This window comes from Schistocerca piceifrons, chromosome X (assembly GCF_021461385.2).
Source record: "Schistocerca piceifrons isolate TAMUIC-IGC-003096 chromosome X, iqSchPice1.1, whole genome shotgun sequence".
Taxonomy (NCBI): Eukaryota; Metazoa; Arthropoda; class Insecta; order Orthoptera; family Acrididae; genus Schistocerca; species Schistocerca piceifrons.
This window is the reverse complement of record NC_060149.1, coordinates 590,029,504-590,044,953: the sequence shown is the minus strand read 5'-3', so window position 1 is coordinate 590,044,953 and position 15,450 is coordinate 590,029,504. Positions and strand designations below refer to the sequence as shown.

The 15,450-nt window shown below is 45.9% G+C and overlaps 1 protein-coding gene and 1 non-coding gene across 2 annotated transcripts in view; both read right to left on the bottom strand.

The window, feature by feature from the left end:
- The window catches only part of LOC124721143 (patched domain-containing protein 3-like), a 631,834-nt gene that overhangs the window by 601,077 nt on the left and 15,307 nt on the right, over positions 1-15,450 (bottom strand). The window lies entirely within an intron of this gene.
- On the bottom strand, positions 6,641-6,714 carry Trnat-ugu. Its single transcript has one exon. It is a non-coding gene; the product is annotated as a tRNA-Thr (tRNA).

Here is a 15,450-nt window from a genome sequence, read left to right as displayed (position 1 = left end):
AAAAAAAAAGTTTTGCACCACCTCGGTTCCGAGAGTTCCGGAACCTTTACAGAAAATTGGAATAGAGATCAACATAAACATCATTTACGCCCTTTTTATGGCTCGTGAAAAACACACATTGCATGTTGTACCACCACACAACGAGACCTTCAGAGGTGGTGGTCCAAATTGCTGTACACGCCGGTACCTCTAATACCCACTAGCATGTCCTCTTGCACTGATGCATGCCTGTATTCGTCGCGGCATGCTATCCACCAGTTCATCAAGGCACTGTTGGTCTATAGTGTCCTCCTCCTCAACGGCGATTCGGCGTAGATCTCTCATAGTGGTTGGTGGGTGACGTCGTCCATAAACAGCCCTTTTCAATCTATCCGAGGCATGTTCGATAGGGTTCATGTCTGGAAAACATGCTGGCCACTCTAGTCGTTATCCTGAAGAAAGTCATTCACAAGATGCGCACGATGGGGACGCCAATTGTCGTCCATGAAGACGAATGCCTCACCAATATGCCGCCGATATGGTTGCACTATCGTTCGGAGGATGGTATTCACGTATCGTACAGCAGTTACAGCACCTTCCATGACCACCAGCGGTGTACGTCGGCCCCACATAATGCCACCCCAAAACAGCAGGGAATCTCCACTTTGCTGCACTCGCTTGACAGTGTGTCTAAGGCGTCCAGCCTGACAGGGTTGCCTCCAAACACGTCTCCGACGATTATCTGGTTAAAGCCATATGCGACACTCATCGGTGAAGAGTACGTGATGCCAATCCTGAGCGGTCCATTCGGCATGTTGTTGGGCCCATCTGTACCGCGCTGCATGGTGTCGTGGTTGCAAATATGGACCTCGCCATGGACGTCGGGAGTGAAGTTGTGCATCATGGCTATTGTGCACAGTTCGAGTCGTAACACGACGTCCTATAGCTGCACGAAAAGCATTACTTAACATGGTGGCGTTGCTGTCATGGTTCCTCCGACCATAATCTGTAGGTAGCAGTCATCCACTGCAGTAGTAGCCCTTGAGAGGCCTGAGCGAGGCATGTCATCGACAGTTCCTGTCTCTCTGTATCTCCTCCATGTCCGAACAACATCGCTTTGGTTCACTCCGAGATGCCTGGACACTTGTCTTGTTAAGAGCCCTTCCTGGCACACAGTAACAATGCGGACGCGATCGAACCGCTGTATTGACCGTCTAGGCATGGTAGAACTACAGACAACACGTGTCGTGTACTTCCTTCTTGGTGGAATGACTGGAAGTGATCGTATGGCGGATCCCCTCCGTCTAATAGGCGTTGCTCATGCATGGTTGTTTACATCTTTGGGCTGGTTTAATGACATCTCTGAACAGTCAAAGGGACTGTATCTGTGATACAATATCCATAGTCAACGTCTGTCATCAGGAGTTCTGGGAACTGGGGTGATGCACGACTTTTTTTGATGTGTGTATTTTCCAGACTGCATGAAATTTTGTAAGGCTAGCGGAAGTTTGTCCAGACGTGGCAGCTTAGCGTATAATTACTTTAGTGTTCATTGTTGCACGTGAAACTTTCTAGAACCTTCACAGATGAGGGTGGCGAACACTTCTGCTTCTGGTATTCCTCCCACACACCCACACACCCACACCCACTCACCCATCCACACACACACACACACACACACACACACACACACACACACACACACATGCAACAATGAACACTAAAGTAATTATACGCTAAACTGCCGCGTCTGAACAAATCTCCACAATCCTTACATAATTCCATGCAGTCTGAAAAAAAACACAAATCAGAAAAAGTTTTGCATGACCCCGGTTCCCGGAACTCCTGAAGATAGATGTTGACTGTGGATATTGTATCACAGACACAGTCCCTTTGACTGTTCGGAGACGGCCGCTGTGGCCGAGGGGTTCTAGGCACTTCAGCCCGGAACCGCGCTGCTGCTACGGTCGCAGGTTCGAATCCTACCCCGGGGATGGATGCGTGTGATGTCCTTAGGTTAGTTAGGTTTAAGTAGTTCTAAGTCTAGGGGACTGATGACCTCAGATGTTAAGTCCCATAGTGCTTAGAGCCATTTTTGACTGTTCAGAGATGTCACTGCGGTTACGCGCGTGTTAGTCTATCGCTGTATATATATTAGACAAACACCCGCGTAACCGCAGTGAAATAACGATGACAGCATGAGGGGGAGAGTCAGTCGTTAAACGTTGATGTCCGACAGCGTAGTATACAAGTAAAATGTTGCCCGCGTAACAGGCCCTGGCGAGCCATGGACAAATTTCCTGTGGCGGAACAGTGGCCTGGCTTCCGGTCCCTGCCGCGGGTGTGAGCGCGCTGGCGCTCCCCTTCACTTCCACACAGCTATACCGAATACCGTGGCGTATGGACGTGACAGTAGGAACATATTTACACGCAAAGGCCATCTGAGTGAACATCCAAAGGAACATACCCTCCTTCGGAATCCGTACTACGGCTTACAGTGGATGGACAAGATACTATGCACCTCTGTGCAATAACAGTCCTAAAAGCAAAGCTGTCGTATACCGATGCCCTTGAGTGTCGAAGCGTGCCACCTAGCGGACAAGAATATACACGCATCAGTGTATTACTAACAGTAATAGCGGGCGGAGAGAAAATATGATGCGGTGTTAACATTTCGATGCGGCTGTTCTCTCAAATTTCAAAAGAGGCACACTTGTCGTTGCCCATCATTCTGGAGCTTCAATGATGAGAACAGCCATCCTCAGTAAGATCGGGAGAGCGTCAATAGCTAGGTGTGGACGTTAATCTATTTGGTAATCTATAGCATGGTACGGAATGAGAAGCTGTGGTACGATACCCGTCAGGAAGAAATTAAAACGTCTCAGCGCTGACACCACTCTCACATCTGACTAAAAAAACAACCAACAACCTCAGTCTTCAAGCCACCATCTGAAACCACATATACAGAACTTCATCCCATTCTCCTCTCCCGTCCGGACCCCAACTTCCTCAAGTACAAACAAAACCATCCTCCTTGAAATCCGAAAATACACTCTATGACCAATAAAAAGACGCACCACGAAGGAATTATCTGAATAGGGCAGAAACTGGTAGATGTGATGTACACGTACAGGAAAAAAACCAACAAAAACAAAAAACAAAAAAACATTACAATTTGAGAAAAACTTGATAATTTATTCAAGAAAAGGAACTTCACAAATTGAGCAAATCAGTAACTCATTGGTCAACCTCTGACCCTTATGCAAGCGTGACACTGGTTGAGAGAGTTGTTGGGTGTCCTCCTGGGGGATATCGTGTCAAAGACTATTCAACTGGCGCATTAGATCGTCAACATCTCGAGATGGTTGAAGGGCCCTGCCATAATGCTCCAAACGTTCTCGACTGGGGTGAAATCTGGCGATCTCGCCGGCAAGCACGAAGACAAGCGGTAGACACTCTAGCCGCGTAAGGGTGGCCATTATCTTGCTGAAATATACCGCATGGATGGCTTGCCACGAAGGGAAACAAAAAGGGGCGTAGAGTATCGTCGATTTACCGCTGTGCAGTAAGGATGCCGCGATGACAAACCTAAGGGCACGAAGGCGAGTCACAAGAGATTCAGTCGCCAAATGATGTTGATTTTATGATTAAATATGTAAACAGACTGATCAACAAGATTCTGAAGTAGGTTTAGGGGGTGATCAAATACAAATACCAGCATGCTGGGAGACAATTGACAGGGAATCGTCCGAGGATGAGGAACAAGAGTTGTCAACAGTTATTGTAGGCAGCTGTACAAAAACTGATGACCCTAAGGGGTCCTGCTGTGAAAAGAAATGTCACCCCAGACGATCACTCGTGGTTGTCGGGCTGTATGATGGGCGACAGTCATGTTGCTACCCCACCGCTGTCTGGGGCGTCTCAGTACACGTCTTCGCTGGTCGTAGGGGCTGAATTCGAAGCGGGACTCATTACTGAAGACAATTCTACTCCAGTCAATGAGATTCTAGGCCGAAGACGTGACTGGAGGAGCTCTCACCAGGGTGGGATACCAACTTAACTGTCGCCTGCCTCATGGCCCGACAACTGGGAGTAATTGTCTGGGGTACCATTTCTTTTCAACCTCTTTGGTTGTCATACGCGGCGCCCTTACAGCGCAGCGGTACGTCGACGTTAATCTAATCCCCGTCCTGTTGCCCTTCATGGCTAGCTATCCTGGGCTCACATTTCAGCAAGATAATGTCCACATGGCGAAAGTTTCTAGCGGTTGTGTTCGTGCTTGCCAAACGCTACCTTGACCAACGAGGTCGCCGGATCTCTCCCCAGTTGAGAACTCTGGGACATTATGGGCAGGACCCTCCAACCAGCTCGCGATTTTGACGATCTAAAATGCCAATTGGACATAATTTGGCACGCTATCCCACAAGAGGACACGCAACAGCTCTGTGAATCTATTCAAGCCGAATTAGTGGTTGCATAAGGGTCAGAGGTGGACCAAAGCGTCAGAGGCGTGCACCGAGCCTGTGCAGCCCGTCCCAGAACCAACAGCACTTTAACTCCGGTCTTATATTAAAATAACTGATGGCTGTAACATCAGCATCAAGATGGTTACTCAAATCTCCACCGTTGCTTGTAATTATTAAATCAACTTACTGTTATGTGCGTGTGTAAAACCTCTGTAGCTTACGATGCATCTACATCTATATCTACATGGATACTCTGCAAATCACATTTAAGTGCCTGGCAGAGGGTTCATTGAACCACCTTCACAATTCTCTATTATCCCAATCTCTTATACCGCGCGGAAAGAACGAACACCTATATCTTCCCGTGCGAGCTCTGATTTCCCTTATTTTATCGTGGTGATCGTTTCTCCCTATGTAGATCGGTGTCAGCAAAATATTTTCGCATTCGGAGGAGAAGGTTGGTGATTGGAATTTCGTGAGAAGATTCCGTCGCAACGAAAAACGACTTTCTTTTAATGATGTCCAGCCCAAATCCTGTATCATTTCTGTGACACTCTCTCCCATATTTCGCGATAATACAAAATGTGCTGCCCTTCCTTGAATTTTTTCGATGTACTCCGTCATCCCTATCTGGTAAGGATCCCACACCGCGCAGCAGTATTCTAAAAGAGGACGGACAAGCGTAGTGTAGGCAGTCTCCTTAGTATATCTGTTACATTTTCTAAGTGTCTTGCCAGTAAAACGCAGTCTTTGGTTAACCTTCCCCACAACATTCTCTATGAGTTCCTTGCAGTTTAAGTTGTTCGTAATTGTAATACCTAGGTATTTAGTTGAATTTACGGCTTTTAGATTGAACTGATTTATCGTGTAACCGAAGTTTAAGGAATTCCTTTTAGCACTCATGTGAATGACCTCACACTTTTCTCATACTGTATGACGTTTATCTTTTTCTCACCAGGTACACCTTTTCCTAGGCAGAGTCTGGCTTCTGACTGCAGCTTATTTCACAGAAATTTTGTTAAAAAAATCAACAGTTGAAATTTATCACTTCATGAACCAAATACAGACCTGTGTAATGTGCAATGTTTATTAAAAGCCTTAGTTGGGAAATCTGTCGAAATTCCAATCAAACTGAGCGCTTCGACACTCTTCACAATTTCCTAGTAGAAATTCATCGTATTTCGGACTAAAATGTCGAGAATAAAATTAAGGGACATTTGAAGGGATTCGGAAAAATTTCAAACACTGTTTCCCTCCTCTGTCTGGTAATAACAACTGGATTCGCAATCACTTGAAAAGGACAACAATTTTTGAATCCGCATGAAGTGTAAATTGAAACGAGCAGGTACTGGAAACTTCCAGTGACTAACTTACAGAAAATAAATATTTATCGCTGGTAATCTTCTGGTTAAGCTTCAAGGCGGAGTTTCCAATGCTATAAAACAAAGCGGTAACAAGTTCATTACCTGTCTTGTCCACATATCAGTGCGAAAAGGCTTTTGTCTCTTACGCGCATGTAAAAAATAAATCCGGGAACAAACTTCACAATGAAAGTAAATTGAAACTGTAGTTACCTTCTGCGGTTCCTCATTTCAAATTCATGTCACATGCAAAGCAGGCGGATCCTCCTCAACGAATTCCGAGGAAGAGTTGACCCAATCAGTTCCGCAATGAAAACTTATAGAGTAACAGAAAGGTGTAGAATACTTTAATATTGCATACCAGACCTAACCACTGCGCAAAAGCTTCATCAGCCCTTGCGTTATAAAAGCATTAGGCTATTAATCCATTTTCTCTGAATTCACTCACTTCCATGTTTCAGTAATTACTTTCTTTGCATTACATCTATCGTTTTACGTTGCGCGTTATTTTTCTTTGTAAAGAATCAAGAACGCCCTGTTCCTAGCACATCAAACCTTCACGATTCTGAAAGGAGTGCAGACGATTCAGAAGGCAGTTCTTCATTCTGCACCTGTGTAGCTAGTCAATGCCGCCTTCCCAGCACTGCCGGTTTCCCGGCTGCACCGAGCCTTGTTGACACCCGGGCTCGGCCGGGTACCCGACGAGACGCGGGCCTCGACGGCACATCGCGACTCGCGCACTCCGTTGCAGGTAAAGTTGAGCTCACAATGAAATGAATACCCCTAGCTGCACACAGGCGTTGATGTAAGTTAACGGGGACAGTCGAAAATGTGTGCCCCGACCGGGACTCGAACCCGGGACCTCCTGCTTACATGGCAGACGCTCTATCCATCTGAGCCACCCAGGTCACAGAAGATAGTGCGACTGCAGGAACTTATCTCTGGCGCGCCTCCCGTGAGATCCACATTCCCAACTTCTTATCCCGCACTATATTCATAGTGCCCCTGCCCATTATACTCATTATTCGCGGCTTGTTGCCGGTTCCCGTAAGAGTTCAGGCACTGTTTGTGCATCCGCACAGAAGAAGGTCTGCCCGGTGAGCCTTAACTATGTATGTATAGTTAAGGGGATGGAAGCCGGTAGATATGATGTTCCTGTATAGACAAACGAATGATTACAATTTCAGAAAATTTTGAGGATTTATTCAAGAGAAGAGAGCTTCACAAACTGAGCAAGTCAATAACGCATTGGTCCCCCTCTGGCCCATATGCACACTGTTAACACTGTAATTTGGCTTGGCCTTAAATGGTTCAAATGGCTCTGAGCACTATGGGACTTAACATCTGAGGTCATCAGTCCCCTAGAACTTAGAACTACTTAAACCTACCTAACCTAAGGACACCACACACATCCATGCCCGAGGCAGGATTCGAACCTGCGACCGTAGCGGTCGCGCGGTTCCAGACTGTAGCGCCTAGAACCGCTCGGTCACACCGGCCGGCTTATTCGGCTTGACATTGATTGTTGGAGTTGCTGTATGTACTCGTGAGGAATAATGTGCCAAATTATGTCGAATTGGTGCGTTAGATCGTCAAAATCCCGAGCTGGTAGAAGGGCTCTACCCATAATGCTACGTATGTTCTTCATTGGGGAGAGATCTGGCGATCTTGTTGGCCAAGGAAGAGTTTTGCAAGCACCAAGACAAGCGGTAGAAACTCTCGCCGTGTGCAGGAAGAATGTATGTCACTCGTTGCAAATATATTTCCTACATTAGAGCATTAAGAGGACTGCATTCTACACGACTAATAGGTCGGAAACCATACAGCTCTAGCATTATAGTGTGTTTAAGTGCAGAACCGTGTAGCTCTTAGAATGTGTTTGTGTTCCACAATGATTTCTCTCTTTCCGATACCTTCTTGGTAGGGACACCAGACACTGGAACAATAGTTCAGAATTGTTAGCACAAGTGATTTACATAAAATGCTTCAAACTCTGTCCGTCTGGATCTTCATCATTCATAAACCACACTGTCTTTTTAACTGTCTATTATATCACCATAACACTCTCATATTTACTATACACCAATAAGGGGTGCCAAATTCTTCGACATGCACACATCTAGAGAGAACTTGTGCACGTGGATGGGTGCCGTGAGTAGGACTGGTGCAGAACAGTCTTTGCTGAACAGCAGTTACAGACTCAGTTCGCTCTGTTCCTTCATGAGACATGGAATGTAGCGGGTATAGTACCCTCCCACTTCTGGTCAGTTGCCAATTGAAACAGCACAGGGAGGGTTTGCTCAAAGACAATGCGAGGAGGTCTTTCAATCTCCAACTTTATCCTACGAATGCGAGAATACTCTGCGACTCTCATCCACATAGGGAAAGATGGCCAATCGTAATTGTAAATTCTGCACTATGATCGAAGTGCTAGAAATATCTAGATAACCTAACTGCAACAGTATAGGACGTTGTCTGGTATACTTTGGTGTATATGTCCGAGAATTAACCGTGAATGGACGTACTGCACAGTCATCTATCTACGTTCGCAGCCTAGTACATAGTACTCGCCAAGTAATGGTTCAGATGGCTCTGTGTACTATGGGACTCAACTTCTGACGTCATCAGTCCTCTCGAACTTAGAACTACTTAAACCTAACTAACCTAAGGACATCACATACATCCAAGCCCGAGGCAGGATTCGAACCTGCGACCGTAGCGGAGGCGCGGCTCCAGACTGTAACGCCTAGAACCGCTCGGCCACCCCGGCCTGCGCCAAGTAATGGAGGGGTGGTTTAGTGATGATACAGAAATTGGGAAGCATGTTGCCGAGTCATTGGTTGGCACTGAAATTGCGGAAAAACTGGTAAAATTGCTAAAATCGATCGCACTGTCAACTGTGGTTCTTATTACAGTACATCGTCCCACATCGATGGATTCTTTTCCGCCCCATCCGTCCAATTGTACACTGTTGATTACCACATAACAACTTGTTTGAGATTAGCTCAGCCTGCGACGGCGGGTTAGGTACAAAAAAATGCGCCGACGTGTCTGCTCTTTCCCGCAGCAGTGGGGACTAGCGTAGTGACCAGTGTGGTGCGTGAGCAGCGACGGAAGTGGACGTGTGTGTTCTATGAGAAGATTCAAACTGCTAGGTGTTTGCGCTGGACGATTATTCTATCCATGTAAATTGATCGGTTGACTGCTTGGTGACAGTCTCTCCGACCTCAGTGAGTTTAGTACGGCAGGCGTGTGGATGACGAGAGAGGGCTTGCAGCTGCCGGTATAGTCGATACGTGTGTGGGTCTCTTCTGCCTGGCTCTCGCAAGATGATGCGATGCCCCTGCCGTGGCTCCCGGCAGTCAGCGGACGGGGCGCGCTCTGTTGGATTTTTCACGTGACATGTTTAGTGTAAACGTTGCGGTGGAGGAGGGTGCTTGTTTTCTCAAATGACGGTGCATACAACACCTCGCATATGTTTAGCGCTAGGATCTATTTGTGGCGGAAATTTAATCACTTGATTTGCATAATGTTTGTGTTTGAAATTTAGATGTTCAAAATATTTTTTTATTATGAAGAAGGATCATCCTAAGGTGGTGGTGAGTGTTTTAAATTAAATAAAGAATATGTAACAATATATGATTTACACTTAATTGAATTTCATGTTGTGAGATCCTTCTTCTCCTGCAAAGAATAAATCTTTTTCCTGCCAATTTTTTCTGGGAGGTGTGGTGAGCAGAAGGTCGAGAGGGGATGGGACATCCTCTGGTGGTGGCATTGTGCACTATCACAGTCGATCTCTGCACGTCAAGGCGAGCACAGACACGAAAATTTCCCAACAAGACAACACCTCCAATCTACAACAGTATAATTACATAATTAGGACATGTGGTTGCTGGATGTGAGCTTTCGCCATCAAATAAAGAGATCAAACCCTTGAAAATTGAATTTTATAAATAAACAGTATATCCTTTGCTATGTAATTGAATTTCCTGTCATGAGATCCTTCCTCTCCAGCACAGACTGTGTTCTTTTCCCACCAATTTCCAGACTGGCGATGGTTGTGGGGGTGGAGGATTGGAAGATGGGATGACTGAGCTGGGTGGAATTCCCAGGAGGTGGAGGGGGTAATTAATTTATCGACTTAATTAATTATTCAGTTGATATCAAAAGTATGCTTCTACCAGCAAGAGGAGTTCCCAGAGGGCTGGGGGAGGTGGAGGTGGAGGGGTGGAGTGTTTCTCAGAAGGACAGATAATCCCCAGGGGGCCTTAAATCAACCCCCAAGGGATCATAAACCACTTAGCAGAACAATAGGTTAAGGGGAGTGGGAGGGAATCATAAGTGAATCAAGTTTGCCTCTGCATGTATACAACTCACACTAACACAGTGGAGCGATACTGGCTTTGGCCTACTACTCTCACCATGTAAGGACAGTCCTTATCTTGCTGAAGTGTAAGCCCAGCACAGCTTGCTCTGAAGGGAAAGAAAATGGGGCATAGAATATCGTCGACATACCGCAGTGCTGTAAGGGTGCTCAGATGACAATTAAAGGGGTTCTTCTATGAAGTGAAATAGCATCCCAAACCATCACTCCTGGCTGTCAAGATGCATGGCAGGGGACAGACTGTGAGCTGCTGCTGTCCAGGGTATCTCCAGACACATCGTAACTGGTCGTTGGGGCTGAATTCAAAGTGGGACTCATTACAGAAGACAATTCTACTCCAGTCAATGAGATTCTAGGATGAAGATGTGACTGGAGACGCCCCTCACAGCAGTGGGGTACCAACCTGACTGTCACTTGCCATATGGCCCAACAACCATTTATTTCATAGTAGGACCTCTTTGGTTGTCATCCACGACACCCTTACAGCGCAGCGGTATGTCGACGATTTTCTATGGTCCATTTTGTTGCCTTCATGGCAAGCTATCCTGGGCTTACATTTCAGCAAGATAATGCCCGGCCCCACACGTCAAGAGTTTGTACTGATTATCTTCGTGCTTGCCAAAGCCTTCCTTGGCCATCAGCATCGCCGGATCTCTCCACAACTGAGACTATTTAGATAATTATGGGTAGGGCCCTCCAACCACCTCGGGATTTTGACCATCTAACTGGCCTATTGGACAGAATTTGGCACGATATCCCACAGGAGGACATCGAACAACTCTGTCAATCAATACCAAACCAAACAACTGCTTGCATAAGGGCCAGAGAAGGACCAATGCTTTATTGACTCGCTCAATTTGAGGGGCTCTTTCACTTGAACAAATCGTCGATTTTTTTCTGAAATTGTACTCATCCGTTTGTCTGTACATGTACATCACATCTACCGCATTCCGTTTAATCCGAATAATTCCTTCATGCTGTGACTTTCTTCTTTTTTTTGTTGAAGAGTGTACTAAAACTACTAACTGGCTGAACATGGGGATTGCACCCTTCCACGATGGTCCACACCTATAAATCCCTGATCTGAACCATTCTCTATTGTGCCAACGTGGCGTGAACTTCCGCTTCTGTTCCTTTTGTCACGCCCTACAGATCCTCAAAGACTACGCACTGCGCCTGGCCTTTTGGATCAGCTTACCCTGCCCCATCCAAATCCTCTGAGTATACTACATTACCTGTAAATTCGATACTATCCACCAGCTAATTTCCTCCCTGCTTACTGATCCTGGCGCTCTGCTGCGCCTCTACCAGCACAAACCCCCAACACTACATCTCCACATTCACATGTCCTCTGCCCACGAAACTCTAATCGTCTTTCCTTACCCGACCATGAAATCTGCTCTGATACGTACGAGTATCCGTCTTATGAGATCTAGGAAAACCCACCCCTCTTCCCCTTTTCAGGGCTCTCTCTTCCTCTCCGCTCCCCTCCATCCATTCCGTAAGTCTTGGTTCAGAACTGCATCTCTCTTCACTCTCTCAAACCTCTCCCCCGCACATCTGCCCACAGCAACTTCTCCTACGCACTACCCCAAGTGCTACAATCCCATGATACCCCTAACCCTGGCAGTCTACATCCATTCATCACTTCACTCATCTATGAATCTATTTTGATCAGTCAACACATTGGCCTTCTGTCTTTTATCTTATGCAACTGGTAATTTGTCACTTTATTCTGTAAAACGCACAGTGCAACATTCATTTTCCATTCATATGCGTATACATTTTAATCAATCAACAAATCAGCCTTTTATCTTTTACCTTATGCAACTGACCATCTGCCTTTTTTGGTGTAAAATATATTGTGGGAAACATTCATTTTCCATCCAGCTGTGCGTATATTATAATCAATCAACAAATCAGCCTTTTATCTTTGAACTTATGCAACTGCATTTTTATTGTGTGAAACATTCGATTTTTCTACCGGCATGTACGCTTTTATAATATGTTTTGAAATTTCCACTATTGTTTGGCTGAAGAGCTGCGAACTATATCCGCTGATAGCCCAACCCACACCAATATGTGGTGAGGGAGATCAACTAATGAAGGGAAAAAAACGTGGCACAAGCTGAACTTGATAACAGACAAAATACCAGCCTACTAACACCAAAATTACATGGCCAAATGACAGCCTAGAAGGAGCCATACATAGTGATAACGAGTCACACCAAGGCAAAATACCTAACTATGGCGTCGTTTCGGGAGCAGTGAGGAGATGGAGGTCCAGGAAGGATTTCCTGAGATCCTGACAGCCATCTTCAAATTTCCAAACGTTGGACGACATGGCAAGACGCCCATGTAAATCCTGAGTTATGCCCCAGGGGGTCAGGAGCTAACAGTATACACGAAACGAGGAGGGAAAAACCAAAAATTTCACTTCTGACAACAAGTACAATAGCGAAGTGTAGTTTAATATAGCGTAATGTGTTTTAGCATAGAGCAGCCTGCAGTGCAAGAATGAGAGACAGATAGTTATTGGACATGAAGGAATCGAACGAAAAACGCAAACAGATATACACTGTGTAATCAAAAGTATCTGGACACGCCCACAAACATACGTTTTTCATATTAGGTGCATTGTGCTGCCACCTACTGCCAGGTGCTCCGTATCAGCGACCTCAGTAGTCCTTAGACATCGTGAGAGAGTGGAACTCAAAAAAATGGTTCTGAGCACCATGGGACTTAACATCTGAGGTCATCAGTCCCCTAGAACTTAGAACTACTTAAACCTAACCAACCGAAGGACATCACACACATCCATGCCCGAGGCAGGATTCGAACCTGCGACCGTAGCGGTCGCGCGGTTCCAGACTGTAGCGCCTAGAGCCGCTCGGCCACTTCGGCCGGCAGCGGAACTCACGGACTTCGAACGTGGTCAAGTGATTGGGTGTCACTTGTGTCACACGTCCGTACGCGAGATTTCCACACTCCTAAACATCCCTAGGTCCACTGTTTCTGATGTGATAGTGAAGTGGAAACGTGAAGGGACACGAACAGCATAAAAGCGTACAGGCCGACCTCGTCTGTTGACTGACAGAGACCGCCGACAGGTGGAGAGGGTCGTAATGTGTAATAGGCAGACATCTATCCAGACCATCACACAGGAATTCCAAACTGCATCAGGATCCTCTGCAAGTGTTATGACAGTTAGGCGGGAGGTGAGAAAACTTGGATTTCATGGTCGAGCGGCTGCTCATAAGCCACACATCACGCCGGTAAATGCCAAACGACGCCTCGCTTGGTTCAAGGAGCGTAAACATTGGACGATTGGACGATGGAAAAACATTGTGTGGAGTGACGAATCACGGTATACGATGTGGCGATCCGATGGCAGGATGTGGGTATAGCGAATGCCGGGTGAACGTCATCTGCCAGCGTGTGTAGTGCCAACAGTAAAATTCGGAGGCAGGGGTGTAATTGCGTAGTTGTGTTTTTCATGAAGGGGCTTGCACCCTTTGTTGTTTCCCGTGGCACTGTCACAGCGCAGACCTACATTGATGTTTCAAGCACTTTCTTGCTTCCCACTGCTGAAAAGCAATTCAGGTATGGCGATTGAATCTTTCAACCCGATCGAGCACCTCTTCATAATGCACACTCTCTGGCGGAGTGGTTACACGACAATAACATCCCTGTAATGGACTGGCCTGCACAGAGTCCTGACCAGAATCCTATAGAAGACCTTTGGCATGTTTTGTAACGCCGACTTCGTGCCAGGCCTCACCGACCGATATCGATACCTCGCCTCAGTGCAGCACTTCGTGAATAATGGGCTGCCATTCCCCAAGAAACCTTCCAGCACCTCATTGAACGTATGACTGCGAGAGTGGAAGCTGTCATCAAGGCCAACACAATATTGAATTCCATCATTACCGATGGAGGGCGCCACGAACTTGTAAGTCATTTTCAGCCAGGCGTCCGGATACTTTTGTTCACCGTAGCAGCCAAGGAGTCTGCCATTCACCTACACAAATTTAAGTGTCTGAACAAGAAGGAGTAGCTGGCAATAAGCTGCGGTGGGTGGCACCAAATGCCTTCCAGCCATTCCCACGGGAGGAAGTCTCATTGAGCTGTCTCTGCAGAAGACAGTGGTCACCTGTGTGTAGCTTCCCACTCTGACAGGACGACTCCCAGTATGTGAGTGCTTGTGACACGTGTTGTTGTGTTCGTGTTAAAATAAATACGTCACCATCGTCAGTACGCTATGATCCCATTTCAAATGTGTATTTGAACAGGAATGCCTATTATCCACAGCTTATACAGAAACCAGACTGCATTTATAAGAGTCGAAGGTTATATTCGTATTAGAGTAGTATTCGAAATTATATTAAATTTCGAATACTACTCTTAACGGGTGAGAAATGTGGTGGAGGTTACAGCTTGTGAAACGAATGTATGAACATCTTCCTCACATATTCCACCCACTACACACATCCGTTTGAGCTTTCTACCATGCATCTATGACTATGTTTAAATATATCAGGAAAATATCTTCTCAGAGTTGTAAGTGGTTCTCAAAATAGGCCTGAAATTGTTTTATTATTAACTTCACAAGTACTCACAAGCACTTGCACTTCATTAGGGCACTAGCCCGCGAAAAGCAAAGGTTCCGAGTTCGAGTCTCGGTCCGGCACACAGCTTTAATCTGCCAGGAAGTTTCAATATGAGCTAACTGATTGCACAGCAATAACAACGCAATGGCTTCTACTCTGCTGTAGGGTCCTCAGGGTTATTATTATTGTTATTATAATTATTGGTAGTGGTAAGACACAGTCTGAAGTATTCCAAGTTCGGCACTACTTGTAACGGTCTCAGAAAGGTTGGGAAGCACTGGTCTATCCTTCACCTTATTCATTCTGTACGTCCAACAAGTAGTAAAGGAAACCGTGGAAAAATTCTGATACGCAATTTAAGTACAGGGGAATAAATAAAACATTTAAGAATTGCCGATGAAAAAGTACAAACTATACAGTACATTGTGTTATGTAAAACTGTTTTGAACAGATTGCATTTGATGCCGTGGCACTATTTAGATTATCACACATCCTGCTCAGCTACTATACACTAGAGATTGGAATTCTACCTACTTGTGACACTGCCATCGCTACTGGCGGATGGTCTACACCACAGACTTGCCTTTACAACATTTCAGACTACTTCCACTATCAGTCTTCTGAGGTGCAAGGGTACCTGTGTCCCT